Source organism: Hyperoodon ampullatus (genome assembly GCF_949752795.1).
Source record: "Hyperoodon ampullatus genome assembly, chromosome: 3".
Classification (NCBI taxonomy): Eukaryota; Metazoa; Chordata; class Mammalia; order Artiodactyla; family Ziphiidae; genus Hyperoodon; species Hyperoodon ampullatus.
The window spans coordinates 32,412,479-32,433,119 of record NC_136916.1 but is presented as its reverse complement, the minus strand read 5'-3'; positions in this window follow the sequence as shown (position 1 = coordinate 32,433,119).

Sequence of the window (20,641 nt, the reverse complement as noted above, 5' to 3'; positions counted from 1 at the left end):
AAAGGACTGTTAGGTTATTTAAACATAATTTCAGATTGTGACAATCGCTCTTAATTTCGTCGTCGTTGTTGTTGTTCTTAATTGTTTATTATTTACCTGGGTGGGAAAATTTCTAGTCAGTGTTTTGAGTTTAAACATCTTGATCAGAAGTTTCATATTGCCATTTCAGATGTAAAACCTGAATATTAAAAAAATAGATGCAAACTCAAGTTTCTCATTGAGAAACTTGAGGGACTTCCCTGGTGGTCCAGTGGTTAGGACTCTGCCCTTCCACTGCGGCGAGCACGGATTCTATCCCTGGTTGGGGAATTAAGATCCCACATGCCACGTGATGTGGCCAAAAAAGAAAAAGAAGAAAGAAAAAAAAAGAAACTTGATAATATTTTATTTATGTTTTATACAAATCCAATATTTAGTATTTTCTCTAATATTTTATCTTAACCATGTACTCTAAGGAAAATACAACGCTTTTTCACATAGCCCTGCAGATGTCCTCAAATCCCCTCCGTTAACCCCCATGTGCGAGGCAAATGTTACTATGTGTGCCATGCCATGAAAGAATGTTGGAAACCACTGGGATAAAAGGCTGCCTATTCCACCTCAGAAGTGCTAACATTCTTCAAATCCCTGTTAAAAGAATGAAATTCTGGCATAGGCTTGGGTTTTAACAACTCAAAGCTCTTTTCACTGGAAAAATCATATCAGAGGTCAGCTGCCTATTCCACCTCAGAAGTGCTAACATTCTTCAAATCCCTGTTAAAAGTATGAAATTCTGGCATAGGCTTGGGTTTTAACAACCCAAAGCTCTTTTCACTGGAAAAAACATATCAGAGGTCAGGCTCTAGAAAAGTTGTAAAACTTGGCTGCCAGGATTAACATGTGGCAGATTATATTTTCCAAGGATGACTGCAACAATATCTTCCCTCCCACGTGATCTTACTCTATGACTTTGACGTTCCTCCTATAATGAAATGGGGTCTGTGTTTCATCCTGTTAAATCTGGATTTGTGACTACAGTAGAAGCCATGTTGTATGACTTCCAAAGCTAGTTATAGAAAGTGATACATATTCTTCCTGGCAATTTCAATACACTGGTTCTTGGAACTCAGCCACCATGCTGTGAAGAAGCCCAAGCAGCCCCCATGAGGAGGTCACATGTAAGTGTTCCAGGTCAGTTCACAGCTGATCACCAGCACCAACTTGCCAACCACGTGAGTGAGACATCTTGAAAGTGGATCCTTTGGTCCCAGGTGGAGTCACCCCAGCTGACACTGCATGGAGTAGAGATAAGTTATATCCACCCAGCCCTGCCTCAATGGCAGCTTTGTGCACAAAATAAATGATTGCTGTCATTTAAGCCACCAAATTTTACAATTAGTTATACAGAAATAGATAGCTGGCACAATGGAGAAAAAATAATCAGCTAAAATAGGTCAGGGGCTTCCCTGGTGGTGCAGTGGTTGAGAGTCCGCCTGCCGATGCAGGGGACACGGGTTCGTGCCCCGGTCCGGGAGGATCCCACATGCCGCAGAGCAGCTGGGCCCGTGAGCCATGGCCGCTGAGCCTGCGCGTCCGGAGCCTGTGCTCCGCAACGGGAGAGGCCACAACAGTGAGAGGCCCGTGTACCACAAAAAATAAAAAATAAATAAAATAAAATAAAATAAAATAGGTCAGAAGAGGATAAATTAGCAATACTTATAAAAAGCTTTCAAAAATATGTGTACCTTTAAATCCAACCATTCCAGTTTGGGGAATTTCATCCTAAGGAACAAATTTAAAATGTGCTCTAAGATTTAGCTCTAAAAATATTCTTCCTGACTAGAATCCTAAAACAGTAAAAGGACATAGATAAAATCTAAGAAAACCTCAATAACAATGGACTTCAGTTAATGGTAATATATTGATATTGGTTCATTAATTATAACAATGTGTCGTATAACGTAAGACATTAATAATAGGAGAAATTTTGTTTGGGGGGTATGGGAACTCTGTAAAATACTTGAAATTTTTCTGTTAGTCTAAAACTGTTTTAAAATTAAAAGTTTATTTAAAAAAAAAAAACAGCAAAAAGCTGGAAACAACCTAAATGTTCCTTAGAGAATTGGGTACCTCAGTTATGTTACATGTAAGTCTGTTGGTCCAAACCTAATCAATCAGAATCACCTGGGGATTTTAAAGAAAAAAAAATGAGTAGTCCCGTCCCCCCAGTTCCCTTGTTGGTGAATACTAAGATTGTTTCCAGTTTAGGGCTATACAAAGAGTGATGTAATATATTTCTTTAGTCATCAATTCTTAGGTATTATTGCTTTTGATCTTATAAGCTCATTCCTAGAAGTAGGTTGTCCACATCAAAGGTATGCACAGTTTCAACTGCAATAATTGAATAATAATTGTGGATAATTTTCCACAAAACTTGTAGCAATTTACACACACCAGTAATGTATGACTTCCCATTTCTCCACACCCTTGGCAGCCCTGGGTGTTATTAATTTCTTAAGCTTTGTCAATTTGATGTGCAAACACTGATATCTCATTTTATTTCAATTTACATTTCCCTGATGATTAGTGAACTTGAGCAAATGCCTATGTTCCGTTTACATTTCCTCTTTTAGGAATGTCTTCTCTATGTCCTTAATTTTTTCCCCTTCTGAATTATTTATCTTTTTCTTATTATTTGGTAGAAGTTTGTTTTTTAGGGGTTTGTCATAAAAAGTTTTAGGCATTTTTTTCTCAGGCCTTCACTGGTCATCATGGCAGGCACCAACCACCTGTGACTGTATATATTTAAACCCATTTGTTTTTTTCCTTTGGCCGCTGCACACGGCATGTTGGATCTCAGTTCCTGCATCCCCTGCAGTGGAAGCGTGGAGTCTCAACCACTGGACCGTCAGGGAAGTCCCTTAAACCAATTTAAATTTAATTTCATTTAAAATTCATTTCCTGAGTCACACTAGCTTCATCGCAAGGGCCCACTCGCTGTGTATGGCTAGTGAGTACTGTATTGGACAGGGCAGGATAGAACACTTCTGTCACCAGAGAACATTCTACCAGACAGCGCTGGCTCAGACTGCCATTTGTCTTTCATCTTTTCTAGGTGTCTTTGTCTTGGCCATCCCTAATTTGAAATATTTATAGAGTTAAATCTGACAACGTTTTCTTCATGGCTATTAAGTGTATATTTCTTGCTTATGAGAACCAACCCTTTCCCAAGGTTATTTTTTTTTAAACTTCCATTTTTTACTTCTCATATTTTTATACTTTTTCTCATTTAGATCTTTAGCACACAAAGAATTTATTTTCATATAGGGTGAGGTTGTACATCTGGCTTTATTTTCTTCCAGATATGTAGCAATATGATTTGTGAAATAACCCATTCTCTTATCAATGCAAGAGTTTGTTTTTAATGCTCAGTTGTAGAATGTCTGTGTAATCAGACTGTGATTGTTTTTATTTATTTATTTATTTTTGACCCCAATGCACAGCATGTGGGATCTTAGCTCCCCGGCCAGGGATCGGACCCACGCCCCCTCCATTGTAAGCAAGTAGTCTTGACCACTGGACCACCAGAGAAGTCCCTCGTTTTTGTTTATGAATTGGGCTTTGCTCTCATCCCTAGACAGCTCGGTCCCACTGTTGGACAGTGAACACCCAGCTGCCTTTTCATCTAGGTCTATATGGCCAATTAAAGATGGGGAAACTGAGTCCTAGGAATAGCAAGTAAGCAGCTTCAGGTGACAAGAGGAAAGATAAAGGGACAAGGGTGTGATGGTGAGATGCATTTTGAGTGCAGCCGTCTTGCAGGCTGGAGGATGTCACTGTTCCATCTCCATTTCCTGCACATCTGCCACGTGGCTCTTCCACCACCAGTTCCCAGGCTCGGCTGCAGGGAGACAGATGACTTAGACCTGAAGCCCCAGTTCCCTCACCACGTTCCATTCTCACGGGCTCCAAGACCTCCTCCCCGGCTGATACACAGGGCGCTCTCAGCGACCACCCTCTGGGTGCCTCTGGGCACCTTTGGGTCCCTGGCTGCAAAAACGTGCTTGGTACCAGGAAACCGTGCATCAGATTAAAATGAAAGCGCCAGTAGGAGGCTCCCCTCGGAGGAAGAACTGGCTATGGAATTTGCAGGGCCCAGTGGAAAATGAAAATGCAGGGTTCCTTGTTAAAAATTAAGAATTTCAAGTTGGTGACAGCGGAGGGTCTAACCAAGCCTGAGGCCTTTTTTAGCATGGCGCTGCGGAGCCAGCCCTGCTCCTAGGGCATACAGGCCCAGGGAACTGGGCCCCCCACCTAAGCTCCCTCCCCACTCAAATGGAGGCACTCTCATCCGCCTGGCACCAGAGCCCTGACTGCAGAGGTTGGTGGTGCCCCACTCCAGCCACTCCCAAAGCCCCAGACTGTACCCCCCAATTAGGGGCTCTGCTTTAATCCTACTAATTTAGAAACTTCGGCTTCACAGTGAACCCCAGCCTCCGACCCCATCTTCACGACAGCACATCCGAGTGAAAGCCAAGGGTGTGACCTGTGGTTGTGGATACAGCCCCTTGGACCACAGCAAAATGAGTGAGAAGCCGGCTCCAGGCCACAGGAAGCACAGACCCCGGCCTCTGGAATCAGGTAGACCCAGTCCAAATGCATCTCTATCACTTACCGTCTACATAACTCTGAGACTCTGCTAGGGATGCCTAGATCTGCTCCAGGAGCTGCCATAAAGATTAAATGAAGTGAGACCCAGTCCCTGGCACAGAGCAGAGGCTTATGAATAGTCACTTTGAAGGAGAGGCAGTGTAGCCAAGTGGTGAAAGCTCGGCCCCTTACCAGCTGTATGGCGTTAAGTCACGTTCCTAAACATCTCTCTGCCTCAGTTTCCTCAGAAGTAAAGAGATGATTTTTTTTTTTTTTTTTTTTTTGTGGTACGCGGGCTCTCACTGTTGTGGCTTCTTCCATTGCAGAGCACAGGCTCTGGACGCGCAGGCTCAGCGGCCATGGCTCACGGGCACAGCCGCTCCGCGGCACGTGGGATCTTCCCGGACCGAGGCACGAACCCGTGTCCCCTGCATCGGCAGGCGGACTCTCAACCACTGCGCCACCAGGGAAGCCCAAGAGATGATTTTAATAGTACATTCCTCTTTGTGTTATTTTTAAGGATTAAACAAGGTAATGTTAGATGTAGAGAACAAATGTATGGACACCAAGGAGGAAGGGGGGGGATGAATTGGGAGACTGGGATTGACACATATACACTATTGACACTATGTATAAACTAGACAACTAATGAGGACCTGCTGTGTAGCACAGGGAACTCTACTTAATGCTCTGTGGTGACCTAAATGGGAAGGAACTCTAAAAAAGAGGGGATATATGTATACATAGAGCTGATTCACTTTGCTGTACAGCAGAAACTAACACAGCACTGTAAAGCAACTATACTCCAATAAAAATTAATAAAAAATAAATTTTTAAATTATATAAATAAATAGGTTAATGTTTGCCACTCAGGTTAGAACACTGCCTGGCACATAGCAAGAGGTATATGAGTATTTGTATTTATTAGTATTTAGTATTTATTAATGAGATCAAATAAAGAATTGTCTACAGTCGTGTAGGGTTTGGAATTGGCAGAGTTGAGGCGCAGGTCTGCTCCAGCTTTTTCACCGAGGAGCCTAAGCGGGCCCTGTGGGTTCCCCGATCCTGTGCTTGGGTCTTCTGGCCACTTAATGGACCTAATGATTGGGGCCTTTGGGCTGTTGCAAGAATCAGACTTGCCTCTGGCACCAAAATGCTGATAAGCAAGATGCAAATGTTGGCTGCTGTCATGGCGATTCTTTTTCTGGTCGTCAGAATCCCTAACCTCGTGAGGCCCCATAAGGGGCACAGGATCCATTCAGCAACATGAACTGTTAGCCTGCCCTGTGGCTGGCATTGTGCTAAAAGCTAAATATATGGAGGTGAGTTGGAGGCCCTGCCCTCCAGAAGCTCACTTTCTCCTTTTTATGGCAGACAAATAAACACCGGACTTATACTGGACAGAGGGGAGTGTTGCAGGAGATATAGTAGGCTGGGGGGTGGGCATGGTCCCGGGGGCAGGAAAGGCTTCCTAGCAGGGGCATATTTAACTGGAGGCCTAGCTATGCCTCTCACTAGCTATGTGATCTGAGCCAGGGACAGAGACCTCTGTGAGCTTTAGTTTCATCAACTGTAAAGGAGGTAAAGAGTGAATTAAGCAAGATAATGTGCACGCAATGCCTGAGTGGTAAATAATAGATGTTGCTTCCTGCTCTCTTCTCTCCCAGCCGTGAATATCAATGATGACAGAAATGGGAGGGGCTCCTTCCCCCAGATTCAGACCGAGCAAGTTCACCTAGAGGTTGCCATGCGGTGAGGGCTGGAGGCCGGCGGGGCCTGGGATCTGAGCTGTTTAGATCTCCAACCGGGATGAAGGGAATTTCCTGAAGCTGGCTTTGCTGTCCCTCGTTCCTTTTATGAAACACTGGCCTCTTCCTGCATCCATAAAGATGAGGACATTCTTTTGCAGGGATTTAATTTCGGGGCTGCATGCCTGGCCCCTGAGAAAGCCCAGGCTTCCTCCTCCTTTTAAATCTAACCCGGGCAGCTTTGTGCGCTCCAGACAAGACTGCATTCCCCTTAATGCTCCTGGAATCGCTTACTCACACCGAAATCCGCTGCCTCAGGGCTTTTTCCAGCCAGAAATAAGCCTCCTTTTCATGGGCAATCAGGCAGCAGCCTGGAGCAGAGAGGGGGAGGGGGGGCCTGCATGCCCCGTTGGGTCTCTGTAGACAGTGCTGGGCACGGGGCCTTCCGCTCTCCCTGACCCCAGGCGATGAGCCCTGGGGAGGCTCCCAAGCCTGGGGAGAAGACGTGCAGTGACAGAAAAGTTATCTACATCCGCAAAGGGGAAGCTGAGGCTGGGCGTGACCCCAGATCTGCTTGGGTCAATACCTGGGTTTAAACCAGACAGATTTCCTGAATCACCACCCAGAGTCCCCACTCTCTTATGGCTGAGGTCGCCTTCGGTACTTTCCGGGAGCTATGTATCGTGCTGTCCCTGACTCAGTATCTGGGTGCAGGAGGTGAACACACTCAGAAGAGTGGGTCCAAAGGTGGGACACGTCCACCAAACGCCCTCTGCTCCTCTTCTTGGGGAGGTGACACCCAAGCTTGAATCTCTAAAGGTTGCGTTTGGTGGAGGACAGGGTGGGGGGTTGGTGCGGGGATTCATGTTGCCTCTGTGCCCAGCAGGTCTGGGAGGTTTTCCGCCAGCAAATCTTTATTGTGAGCCCACTGTGTGCCCCATATGCCAGATGCCGGGATTCAGGGGGGAATAGGGTCGACAAAGCCCGCCAATCTCTGTAGCACGAGGGGTGGAAGGAGCATGGGCCGTGGATCTGGAAGAGGTGAACTCGGTCCCCACCCTTCCGCTTACTGGCACTGTGTCCTCAGGCAGGTGATCTATTTGGACGGCAGTGTCCTCATCTGCAAAATGTGTGTGACCCTGAAACCTGCCTCTCAGGACTCTCTAGAGGGGTCAACTGACGTTCTGTAAGTGAAAATGTCCATCCGCTCTCTCGCCTGTGGCCGCATCTGTGAACTGAGGTCTGACTTCTGCCGTACGTCCAGGGTCACTCTGGGTAGTACGTGCAGTGGTTACACACCCTGCCCTCACGATCTGACAGTCCTGGGTTCACATTCTGACTCTGCCACCTACTGTGTGACCTGCTGCATGGTACTTAGCCTCTTCGGACCCCTGTATTCCCAACTGTAAACTGGAGATGATAACAGTAGTACCTAGCTCAGACTGTGGGTATGATAATTAAAGGACGTAATTCAAAAGTAAATTTAAAAATTATTAAAATTTAAAAGTAGGGGGCTTTGCCCAGAGATGTTTCCCATCAGCCCTAAAGAAATGTGAGCTATACTTTTAATATTTTTGGGGGGGGCGGGGTTCGCGGGCCTCTCACTGTTGTGGCCTCTCCCGTTGTGGAGCACAGGCTCCGGACGCGCAGGCTCAGCGGCCACGGCTCACCGGCCTAGCCGGTCCGCGGCATGTGGGATCTTCCCGGACCGGGACACGAACCCTTGTCCCCTGCATCGGCAGGCAGACTCTCAACCACTGCGCCACCAGGGAAGCCCTGAGCTATACTTTTAATCGTTAATATTCTTATAATCCAAAGGCTAATCCAAGGTATTTTTCAATGTTGCCACATGTATGTCTTTGGAACGGTGCAAAAAAAAAAAAAATTGGAAACACGCTGCACAAAGACAGAGTTATGAGGAACTGTGGAAACCACCCAACACCTTTGGAGAATTGACTGCAAAGCTAGGTGCTCTGTTTGTATTGTTCTGCGCTCAAGAGTGTCTTGCCAGGTGACCACCAGGTGCTTCCAGCATCCCATGCCATGCAGGAGGATGGGAAGTTCTCAGCCCCCTTTCTACACAGCCCGTTCACTGTCTGGCCAGCCCCTAGCTGGCCTCTTTCTGTCCAAAGGAGGTACTGAGTCTCTGGGCTGTGCTGTCTGCTCCTTCCAGCAGCCTCTGCCCGTCCACCCCACGGCCTCTGGAGCCGTTCTCCATACTCCTGGACCCAGAGTGGAGACCTCCAGGTGCTGAGTCCCCTCTGGTAAAAGAAGAGGGGGCCTCAGCCACCTCTTAGAGCAGGAAGGGCCTGGAGGGGACATTCACTCCGACATTGGCCCCCAGGTTCTACTGAGCTTAAAAAGAAACTGAGACATGATAAAGGTTAAAGATTTCTCTCGAGTCATAACAGGAGTCAAGGTCTCAGCCAGGGCTAGAAGACGGGCCATCGGACGACCAGATTATAGCTATAGATTGGGTCTCCTGGGCACAGCTATTGTGCCGTGCCTGGACTGGTTAAATTAGAATCTCTGCGAGTGGGACCCAGGCATCAATGTCTAGCACCCAAGGCTGTACAGCACTGCATTAGAGTGAAGAGACCCCCCATGTGAACACTAAAGGCCTTGGCTCACATTCTACTCACGCCCAAACCGTATGCCAGAGATTCTGAAGTAATTGACAGCGCATCAGGATCATTCAAGACCCCCAGATGATTCCAACGTGCAGCTACATTTGAGAACCACTGTTTTAATGTAGCATCTTAATGTAACTTTAAAACTCTACTGTACTCTTTAAGGAAGATCATAATACTTCATTGTAGCCAAAAAAAAAAAAAAAAAAAAAACCAAACAAACAAAAAACCGTACCTGTTCAGTCAAGATGCAATCCACTGCGTGTTAATCTGTATTCACCTTCCAGGAAATAGAAGCATTTGTAGTTAAGGGAATATTAATCCCCGATTTTGTCTTTCCAGGAAGGTGTAGTTAGACTTGCTTGCGTGTCACTCGATTAAATCATTTGCCAATTCAACAGGGATTTATTGTTTGCTTTAGTATAAGCAAAGTTTAAAGGATAATTCTGAATCAACAACATAATAAATAACCATCTTTAATATAACAGAAAGAAGATAAATTTAGTTAGTACCATGAAACGTCCTGTGTTAACATATGGTCCTTATAAATTGAGTTTAGTGAGTGTTTGTCATTTGTTGAGGAAAATGTCTGGGATGGGACTTTCTCACGAGTCAGATGGAAATTCCTGCTGTCTCTCTCTTTTTTTTTTTCTAAAGTAAGATTGCGTAAAATTCCAAAGCCTTTTAGCCTCTTTATTACCTCCCAACTATGATGAGGAAGCCTCAGGAATAACCACCCCTAACACTCCACTGCTGTTCTCATGGGGGAGACCCTAAATGCAGTCACAGAGAGCACGTTTTGAATAAGGCAAGTGAAGACCTCCCCGAGAACAAAACCCCAAGGCTGCTCCAGCATCCTCCGCAGGGAGCACTGCCCAGGGCCCCCGATGCCCGCATGGTCCTCCTTCCTCCTCCTAGGATCCCCTGCTGCCCTTGGACATCCAAGCAGGAGCAGCAGGTTTCCCCAACACGCAGGTGATCCTCGGGGCTTCTGGAAGCTGTGAGTGTCAATCACCTACTCTTATCAGTTCTCCGTCCAACACTTAGAGTTACAAAGCTGGCTGGAAAAGTGATAAGGGGATGTGACTGGCTGGCAACAACATTCTGATGAAGTTTTGAGGAACAGGAAGAAAACTGACTTTTGATTTCCAGGTCAAAGCCTCTCCATGCCCCGCTGCTTGGCTCCAGCCTCTCCCCAAGTCTCTCCTTTTGACATTTGGCAAGGCTTTTCTGTTTCTGCACACTCAAATGGAGACATGCAGCCCTGGATCGCTATAGAAAGTCGTGGACTCTTTGCATTTTTCAAAAAAAAAAATTAAATGTTTAAGTTAAAATTTAAAATGAATAAATAAACCAAAGTTAGCAAAGTCTTTACCCAACAGCTCTTGCAGGTCTGAGGCAGGGCACCCAGCATGTTCTCCTCCTCCCGGGCTCTGGGTCTAAGCTCACACCCACATGCCATTCATAAAGTCCCTACTCTGAGTCTCCTCCTCCTGCCAGGATTGGTCCTCCAGAGGTGCTGGCCCCAGGCCAGGACCCATCAGCTGCAAATCTGCTCGAGCTGGATGTGTCCACTGTGCTGTGTGGCCTTGATGGGATGAGGCTAGGGTGGGGTTCGGGTCTAACGGTGAGCTCTGCTGTATCCAAGCTCACTGGCCCATCGTGTCAGATTCTTCCCTCTTGACGGTTGACCATACACACTGATCCGTACACAGACTCTTTGGAAACCAAACACTACTGACATGGCTTCAATTGTGGAGAGGTTAACATGTTTCTCTATGTCAGGATGAAACCAAGAATAACAGCCAGCTTTCAGGAATGGATTTCTACAGAGCAGTGCATTGTGTGAAGTATTGCATTGTATAAAGATCATCAACTTGGGCTTCCCTGGTGGCTCAGTGGTTGAGAGTCCACCTGCCGATGCAGGGGACACGGGTTCGTGCCCCGGTCCGGGAAGATCCCACATGCCGCAGAGCAGCTGGGCCCGTGAGCCATGGCCGCTGAGCCTGCGCGTCCAGAGCCTGTGCTCTGCAACGGGAGAGGCCACAACAGTGAGAGACCCGCATATCACAAAAAAAAAAAAAAAAAAAAGATCATCAACTTGGATCCCAACTGCCTGCCACCCACTTCCTGCTTGTGTGACCTTTAGCAAATGACTGAATCTCTGAGCCTTGGTACCTGATCTCTGAAACAGATAGTACCACCTAACTTCCAGGATTGCTGTGAGAGTTAAATGAGAAGAGGGATGGAAAGTGTGTATGCTTATATTTAGGTTCAAATCCCATGTCAGACGCTTCCTGGTGACGGAGCCTTCAGCAGGTCTCTTAAACTCTCTAAATTTTAGCTTCTTCTTTCTCAAAGTGGGGATTCTAATAGCTACCTCAAAGGGTTGTTCTGAGGATTAAAATAGATATATGGTACAAGGTTAAGAGCATGGCCCTTGTAGTTAATTGGCCTGGATTTAAATCCTGACTTTGTCAGTTACTGACTCTGTGTAAGACACCCAGCCTCTCAGAGCCTCACTTTCCACATCTGCAGAATGGCTGTGACTCTCCTGACAATCCTACCTCAGGGCTGTAGTAAAGGTTAAAAAAACCCTAAGCACAGAGAATTCAACAGAAGTGCAGCTGATATCATTAACAAGATAACACAATCACCGACAGTGACCTTGTCACAGGAGATGCCCACCAGGTGGCAGCTATTTCAACTAATGTCCAAAATGTGCATGGCTTGGGCCACTTGGATGGTTTCTCCAGGGTCAGGCCAGTCAAGTCCTGTCCTGTGGAGCTTCTGTTCCATCTGTGTCCTATAGAGAAGGCACCATATGATGACCCCACAGGGCTTTGGAAACCAGGACCAAGAGATTATACAGTCCCAGCCTTCTGACTCTTGAAGGTGAAGTATCAAGGTCCAGGGCTCAGAAAAACAAATGGAATCAGGGTCTCTGGGCAATGGAACAATAGAGCCAGTCCCAGGACTCGAGGAGGTGAGTTCAAGGAGGCCAGGTGTGTGGGAAGAAGGAAGGCCCTGACCTGTGATGGTCTGAGCTCACTCCAGAGTCCCTAGGGTCAGCCATTTGGGGAACCTAGGACTATACGGTGACAATACACGTGTACCTATGTCGTCCAACTCCCTTGTTTTACACATAGGGAACCAGAGTCCAGGTTGAAACTCAGCCAGAATCCCAAGGATACAGCTCTCTTGTCTTTGAACCTAGATCAGAACATGTATATGGTGCAGATCAGAAGCACGTGTTTGCAGAGAGTGGATAGGAGTCCTGAGCAGTGGGAGGAGGGTGAAACTGGCAACTGACCAACCGCTGGACCCACAGGACCAGGTCAACACCCCCCAAAGACCCAAATTGTGACAGAAGAGAAAATGCAGTGGTTCATTTCTTCTTCCATGAAAGCAGTTGCCCCACTGCAGGGATCCCATAATCCTTATCTTCACAGCAGGTGCCATGGTCTCTGTAACTCTAAACAGGAGCTTGGAAACCAGGAAGGTACTCTGGAATGTTCAAATGTGGTGGTTGTCTAAAAATACAACTCTTTGCCCTCCTCCATGGCCTATCTACAAGCTAATGCTTTGGCAGGTGGAAAGAGCTCAAAGACGCCTCTCCTCTCCTCTTGCTTCCCTCGTCCAAATGATGTTCACAGTTGGATGTGTACATAAATATATATATATATATATATATATAGTCTTATAACCTTTCCATGGGATTCACTTGCATGGGGCTTTTTCATTATCATTCGATTCATCCCACAGGCATTGATGAGACCATTTATTGCCAGGGATGGCTCGAGCCATTGGATGGAGGAGGGGATTCAGTCTCTGAGCTCAAGGAAATGAAAACCCAGGGCTGATACTGACCCACATGCTGAAGAGGGCCATTCACTCTGTCTGGGGGAGACTGAGAAAAGTGACTTTTGACCTCTGCCTAGGAGCAGAGAAGCGGGAATGGATTGAAAGGTGAAGGGAGCAGCTTGTGAAGGTAGGAAGATGTGAAGCAAGGACTTGGTTGGAGACCAGCAAAAAGCCCACTGTGAGGTGATGGTGTAAAATGATGCTGGAGGTATAAGATCAGGGTCAATCACAACACCTTGAACATCCGGTTAAATAGTTTGAGTCCTACCTGGCAGACAACAGGAAGCTCTGGAGTTCTGAGGAAAGTCACATCTGATTCAAGGAAATAAGGGCCAAAGGTTTGGAAAGAGAAGGGCTGCAGAGGGTGGGAAGAGTTGGAATTAACACAGTGGCGGTCGCAATGGTGCCCTTTAAATTTAAACTTAGCACGTTCTTTAAATAACTATATCATGAAAGTAATGATACTTAAATTTGGATAACGCCTACAGTATGTAGGTGTTGCTGGACTCAGCTCATCTTCATATAGTATTTCATTTCATCCTCTCAACAACCCTGAGCAGTGTGTATCTGGGGTGGGCTCCACCCTTCCTGGGGGCAGCAAGGGTCATGGGAAGCTATCAAGGCAACAGAATGTCAAACTCAGAAAACTGTCCCAGGAGAACAAACTCCATTCCAAGGTCCCTTCCAGATGGCAAAGCCACCAAGTGGAAAAGGGGTGACAGTCACAGGGCAACCCTTGTATTATTTACACAGGTCACGGCTATGCCAGAAGGGGAGACCCCAGGCATACACCATGTGCAGGACAGGACACCCATGGGCTGCAGGCTCAGGACAGACCTTTGATTGTCCACCGAAGCTTTGCTCCATTGATCTTATCCCCGCAGCTCCACAACTCACTCCAGTCCGTCTTCCCTGGCTAAGTCATAAGACCATGTACTGCTCTGTCTCAGTTAAGACTTTATCAACACATGGTTTTTATTACTAAAGTGCATCAACACGAGGAAGGGACCCCTAGCCAGAGAGTCTGGAGGGGCTGCGTGTACAACACAGGTTGCCCCCTGGCTCACTCACTCTGTGACCCCAGAACTGAAACACTCTCCAGCCTCCCTCTCCTCCTTTTGTTGTGTTTTCGTGACTTTTTACCAAAAGACATTCTAAAACCACTTATGGACATATCATGGGCGCTCTAAATATATACCCTCTAAAATATACTTTTATGGACATATTTGACTTGAGTTTTCCCACTTCCAATACAATAAATTTTCTTAGGGACTAGTTCTACTCCGAGCATCACCATTTTCTTTTTATAGAATAAAAAACAGATTCAGAGAGTTTAAGCGACTTGCCTAAGACTTCACAGCTTGTCAGAATTGAAGCCAAGGTATTTCTGTCTCCAGAGGTTTCTCCTACATCACCCTCCCTTTCTAAGTGCACAAACAAGTGAATAGGCATCACCTTCAACACTTCTCACAAACATTCCAAGTCACGCATGCCATTTTTTTGGGGGGGGAATTTTAGAATTTTATTTATTTTTTTATACAGCAGGTTTTTATTAGTTATCCATTTTATACATATTAGTGTGTATATGTCAATCCCAATCTCCCAATTCATCCCACCACCATCACCCCCACCCCCCGCTGCCACATTCCCCCCTTGACACATGCCTTTTAAAACAATTTACTGTTCATTAGCCCAGAAACCAAAGGATGGTCATGGTCAAGGAGGCAGGCTTGAGGATGAAGCGAAATAATTGCTGAGCTGCTGCATCACACCGTGCTCATCTTTCATGGGCACCCCTTCCAAGAAGTTCCCCTGCGAATCCCACCTGGTGCTTTCTGTAACTCCTTTGGCCTTGGTTGACTCTCGTGGGTTATGAAATCCCCACCTCCCAGGTCTCCGGCTGGGCGGTCTGTCACAGTCACTTTGCATCTCACATAATCCTTTCCTGCCGGCTGACTGGCTCCACCACAGCCTGTCTGCCCGCCAGGGTTAGTAAGTTCCTTATGGGTGGTGCTGATGGCGACCTGCAACCGGCCAACTCCCTCCCCCCAAAGCTGGAGAGATGTACTTGCCCCACGGTTGGGGGTATAACAGGCTGTGGAAGGAGCGGGCAGCATCAGGACAGGTGGAGGGAAGGAGAATGCTGAGTGCTGGGCCCCTTCCAGAGCAGGCTGCCCTGCCCGGCTGCATTCAGGGGCCACGACCTGTCTCCTCCCCGGTCTCCATCCGGTTGCGCTCACTTCACCCAGTTTAATGCGCTCAGGAATGTGCTCCGTTGAGACACCCAGTGTTTGCTTTGGCCCCTTTGAGCTGAACCGTGCCCCAGGCTCTGCTCATCCACCTGCAGGCTTGCTCGATTCAGTCTTCAGAGAACATCCAGGGGCAACAAGTGACCAACGCCCAGAACAGGGCTCAGTGCCTGCATTTAATATGTTGTGAAGCATGATAAACATCCACCAGGACTGGCCTGAAGAGATGGCACGGACCCCGTCCTGGGAGCCAAGGAAGCCACATGGCTTTGAAGTTGGTTTCAGCTCGGTTCCTCCTGCCTCAGAGCTGGAGGTGGCAGGTCAAGAACCAGCTACTTCCCTCCCTGAATACTGCTCGGTTCTGAGGGACACGGGGAGCATCTGCTCCCTCTGAAGCCCACGTGGCCATCTGAATGCTGGTCTAGGAAGCGCTGTGTGCTGGCTCTGAGCTGGGGTCCTGGGACGCAGCTGAACCAGAGCTCCTGGGCTGGGGAGCACGGAAGGTGGGCAGGCAAAGCAGCACACTCGATGTGATAGAAGAGAGAAATAGGGGCGTGGAAAGGGGGCCCACATTCCCAAATCAAACTTGGGATCTGGTTACAATTTCATCCTAACTCGGGGCCTCAGTATATAAGAAAAGACAAGAAAAAAATTGATTTTGGAAAACCTGGGTCGTCAGCTTGAAAGGGGAACAAAACTCAGAGCCAGTCAAGGAAACTGTGTCCAAGCACAGGCAACTGGACAGAGACTTTGAGCTGGATCTCAGAGGGAGGGTGGGTGGAAGTGGCTGGAGAAGTGGCCCGGCACAGACCGGGAAGTGTCTAGAAGGCCAAGCAGAGGAGAGTGGCCTCTGTCCTGGAAGGTGTGAGGAGCTGTGAAAGGATGTGAAATAGCATCTCACACACCTGTTTGTCCTTTGCTTAGTCTCTGTCTCCCCAACTTGAACGTAAACACCGGGAAGACAGGAACTTTTTCTGTTTTGTTCCTTGCTGCTTCCAACGTGCCTAGAACAGAGACTGGCAGATAGTAGATACTCAATAAATATTTGGTGAATGAATGAATGAGCAGGGAAAGGATTTCTTGAGAGAGGGGCTATTGAGGAAGTTAAGCTTTTGTTAATACTGGTTCTGGTGCCAACACCCTTCTAAAAAAAAAAAGACTCAAATTTGTTGGAGGGAGGCAATTGCTGGGGGGTTAGAAGACCAGGATTCAAGTCCCAGATCTGTCCCTTGCTCTCCAGGAGAAGAAAGAAAGCCAAAGGTACAAGCTGCTTTTCAGAAACCTCCATGCTCAAGACGCCATGTCACTGCCAGCTTACCAGCCACCCTTCGGCAAGCTTCTACACACTTTTTCTCAATGGGTTGCTTCTGAGTCATGGGGAACACTCATAAACGCGTTCTATAAAGACCTCACAGACACATCCCACCTTGTTCTGGGAGCCTCAGGGCTGCCATTGCCCTCACAGCCCACTCCTGTCTCCTCTGCCCACATTCAGAGCTCTGTACACACTGGTCCCCACCCTGATATTTGTCCAAGATATTCTTGCATAAAGCCTACGTCTCAGCCACATCAGAACAGCCAGTGAAACACAAACATGTTCTCAACGTGCCCTTTTCCATACCTCTGTCCATCATGGTTTTCTTCATGCACATTGCCTGTTCTACCCAAATTCAAAGCCGAGCTCAGATGCCTCTGAGATGCCTGCCTGATCCTGACGGTCGGAAGGAAAGCCCTCTGCTCTGTTCTGGCCCAGCCCTGCATTCACTCCTTCTCACTCCCTGTGTAGTTATTGCTCACTACATCTTCTCTTGAGTTTCCCTGAATGTCGAGTGTTCTGTCTGCCATGGTGGATGCTTGCAAAAACTTATCAAAGTGGGTGGTGTTGCACCTTCTAAGATTTCCTTCCCTACAATGACGGCACAGACAGAACGAGGGAGAAAAGGTGAATTTATGAGCCTTCAGCTAATTGGCATTGGCTGGGAGCATGTCCATGAGAAAACCATCAGGCCATCCTCATTTACACAATACTCTTGGGCATCTAAGTTCCACACATGACCTTATTTCCACCCTTGAACTTCTCCCTCTTGGGGTCTCAGTCATTGTTCTGTCCACAAACTTCTCCCACATTCCATAAGTTCCTCCAACATCATGTGATCTCAACATAGTCACACCGGCATGTGTCAAGCCCAGGTCTCCAGCCTCTTGCCGAAAGAGACATCTCCTTCTAATTCAATACAATCTCTGTCTACCAAACACAATGGAACATCAAAAGACTCCTAAACTTGCGTAAGTACATGTGGAATGTCTCTCAAGATATATTTCTTATGCACTCGAATACAATGAGCAGCCAAGAAAATCAGAAAAAATTCCATGCAGCATCAGTAAGAGCAGATGTTGTCAACGCCCCACCCATATCCTCTTGGCGTCACCATTCCTGTACATGCCCGTGGCTGCAAACATCTGCAATGCTCTATCCGAAGGATTTTTCTTGGCTTGCACCAGGGACCAGCTGGACACGCTGGGGAATTAACACCTCTGGGGGGAAAATACCCCAGAGACCTCACCCTCTGGTGGGCAACTCTGAGATACATTCTCCCAGAGGTCTCCAGCAAGACTGAGCCCCAGTTGCCCACGGTAGTAACTTGCTCATACCCTCTGTATTGGTCTCCTTCTCTTCCCTGCCTCACTTCCCCAGTCAGCCTCCTAACTAAACCAATTATACTCAAGTCTTTGTCTAAGCGTGTTCTTTGGAAGATCCCAGCCTAAGACGATCTCCCTGCTGTTTTAAAGCCCTTCTGCCAAGAATATAATATGTGCTTCTCCTCCATGCCCAAGCCCTCATTTCTATCTGGAACCGGCAGGAGAAAGATGGAAGAAATTCTAAAACAAAGGAAGACCCTCAGGGATAGCAGTCCCACATCATCAAATTTTAGAACTATGATGTCTACAGGGATTGGCCAAGTTCAGCTCTGTACTTCTCAAGTGGGGCATCTAAAGATATCCAAGGAGAAGCAAATTGCCCAAAGTCACCCACCAGGTTAATGACAGAGCTGGAACTAAGACTTGAGTCTCTCCATTCTCAATTTCAGGGCTGGATCCTCTATGCCATGTTACTGTGAAAGGGTTTAACCAAGTGGCAAGTCCCTCCCTAGGTCACTGGTTAAGTTCACAGCCAAAGAAAAACAAGTTCTAACATTCCAACTCTCTCCTATGAATCTTGCAAACACTTAAAAGAGAACGTACCTAACCCTTTCCAAGCCCATGTGTCTAGATGACAAAGAGAAGTCAATTCTAGGAGCAATGATCCACACAATTTAGGCCCAGGGAGGGTTTGCTGTCATGGCAGTCATTCAAGCAATAGCCACATCTCCATACCTCTTCTTGGTCTTGTTCAAGGACACCCAGGGCTTACTAGCAGAGAACAGAGATTCTCACTTTCTAGTTGAATGGTCCAATCCGTAAGAAGTGAAAGATGGAGCTCAAAAAAATTGTATTCAAATGCTTACATATTTTCCATAATACACTGCACAAAATAGGGCAGCTGCTGGGACAGCAGAGCCAGAGATCGCATAAGAAAGACTGGCATGGGGACATGGGCTTACGTTTCTAAAAGGCAGCGAAACGCTACTTAGATTGAGTGTGGGTCTGTAATTCCGGAGATCCTCTGCTCAGCTGGGTCACCTCGTGTCCTGTCTGTTTTGTCCTGGCCCCACTGGTGAGGACATATTGGACTTTCACAAAGGGGCAGCTTTCTCCTGCAGCGCATGAGAGCTGCTTTTAGAGCTGTGAACCTATCTGCATCTCAGCAAAATATCTTGATTATGTATCGTGAAGGTGGAGTGTGAGCAGGCCCAAAATACTCCCTGGCCCATGTACACAACAACCCAGGTGTGGAAAGTGGGAATCTTATCATGTCTTCAAATAGCTTTAAAAACAACATATTCTATTAAAAACAATATACTTTGGTTTTCCTTGCTTCTCAGGTTGTCTCCAAATACATTGAAGGCAATCTATTTTAATTTTTATTACATTATTTCTATAAACAAGACATTTTAAAGTGAAAACTGCAAAGTGGATTAAAATGTCCCTACTCTTTGATCCTTCAAGCTCCCCTCTCAGCACCCCCCTCCCAGGCAAGCAACAGAAAATAGAGTAGTCTACGCCCAGAGATGCTTTATTCGGCGTTGCAGATCACAGCCAAAAATAACCCGGAATAACCAAAATGGCCACTAGGAAAAGTTCAGTGAAAGAAACTGAGGTGCATCCATTCTATGTGAAGTGGTATGGATAGTGTCATGGTTCTAAAACATGTCCTCAAATTCTTTGACACGCACTCCAACAAGAGGTGGAGTCCACAGCCTTCCCCTCCAGTCAGGGGATGGTGATCGTGGCTGCCTCGAGGAGGAAAATGAGGAGGAAGGGATGCTGTGTGGCTCCCAGGCTGGGTTAGAAAAGGTCACACAGGGACTTCCCTGGCAGTCCAGTGGTTAAGATTCCACGCTTCCACTGCAAGGGGCGTGAGCTCAATCCCTGGTCAGGGAGCTAAGATCTCGCACGTGGCACAGCATGGGCAAAAAACCAAAAAAAACAAACTCCCCCCAAAAATAAATTAATTAAAGTCTTATTAAAAAAAAAAAAAGAAAAGAAAAGGCCACACAGCTTCTGCCTGTTTCACTTGGGACACTTGCTGTAGGACCCTTGAACCACTATATACGGAGTCAGCTGCCCTGAGGCGGCCGTGTGGAGAACAGGATGCCCCAGAAACCCAGCTGTGTGAGTCTTCCCAGCCCAGGAGCCAGATGTGAGAGCAAAGAAGACTTTGTTCAAGGGAACCCTCACCCCAACTGCCTGATTGACCGCACATGGGAAGCCCGGCTGAGAAAAATCAACATTGTTATTGGTTGAAGACACTGTTTGGGGGATGGGTTGTTACATCACAATCAATAATGGAAACAGAGGTTCCAAAAAGTGTTGGATCTTACTCAAGGTCACATAACTATTAAGGAGGGAAGCCAGAGTTGGAATCTGAACCTGGGTCTTCAGTGTAGGGACATTGACAAGCCTACAGTCTTTTCTGCTACAGCACGAAAGAGTTCATGTTGCTTGGTAAACAGAAGGAAGATGTCGATCTATGACAGAACCCTCCTTGGTTCCTACATGACTTTTCCCAGTGTATCAATATTTGGGACCGGCAAGTATGCAAAGTACAGGAGCACCGCTGAAGGTTGCAGGTTGCTAGGAAAACAGTGCTGGGATGGGATGTCCCTCGTGCCTCTCTTTGCCTCGGGGCTCAGTCCACCACATGGGTTCCTTGGGCGATGTTTCCTGCCCAGGTCTCCCTGGTATTTGTAGATTTTGCTCTTGTCTCCTGACCTCAGAAGGCTCTACCCATCCCTACATTAGGTCAGAAATGCCCGCTCTCCCACAACTGGCTCTACAAGCCAGTCTAAGCTCTATAGACAGAGCTTACATGCCCCGGAGTCCGGCAGTCCCCTGCCTGGTCCAAGACACTCATTCCCCT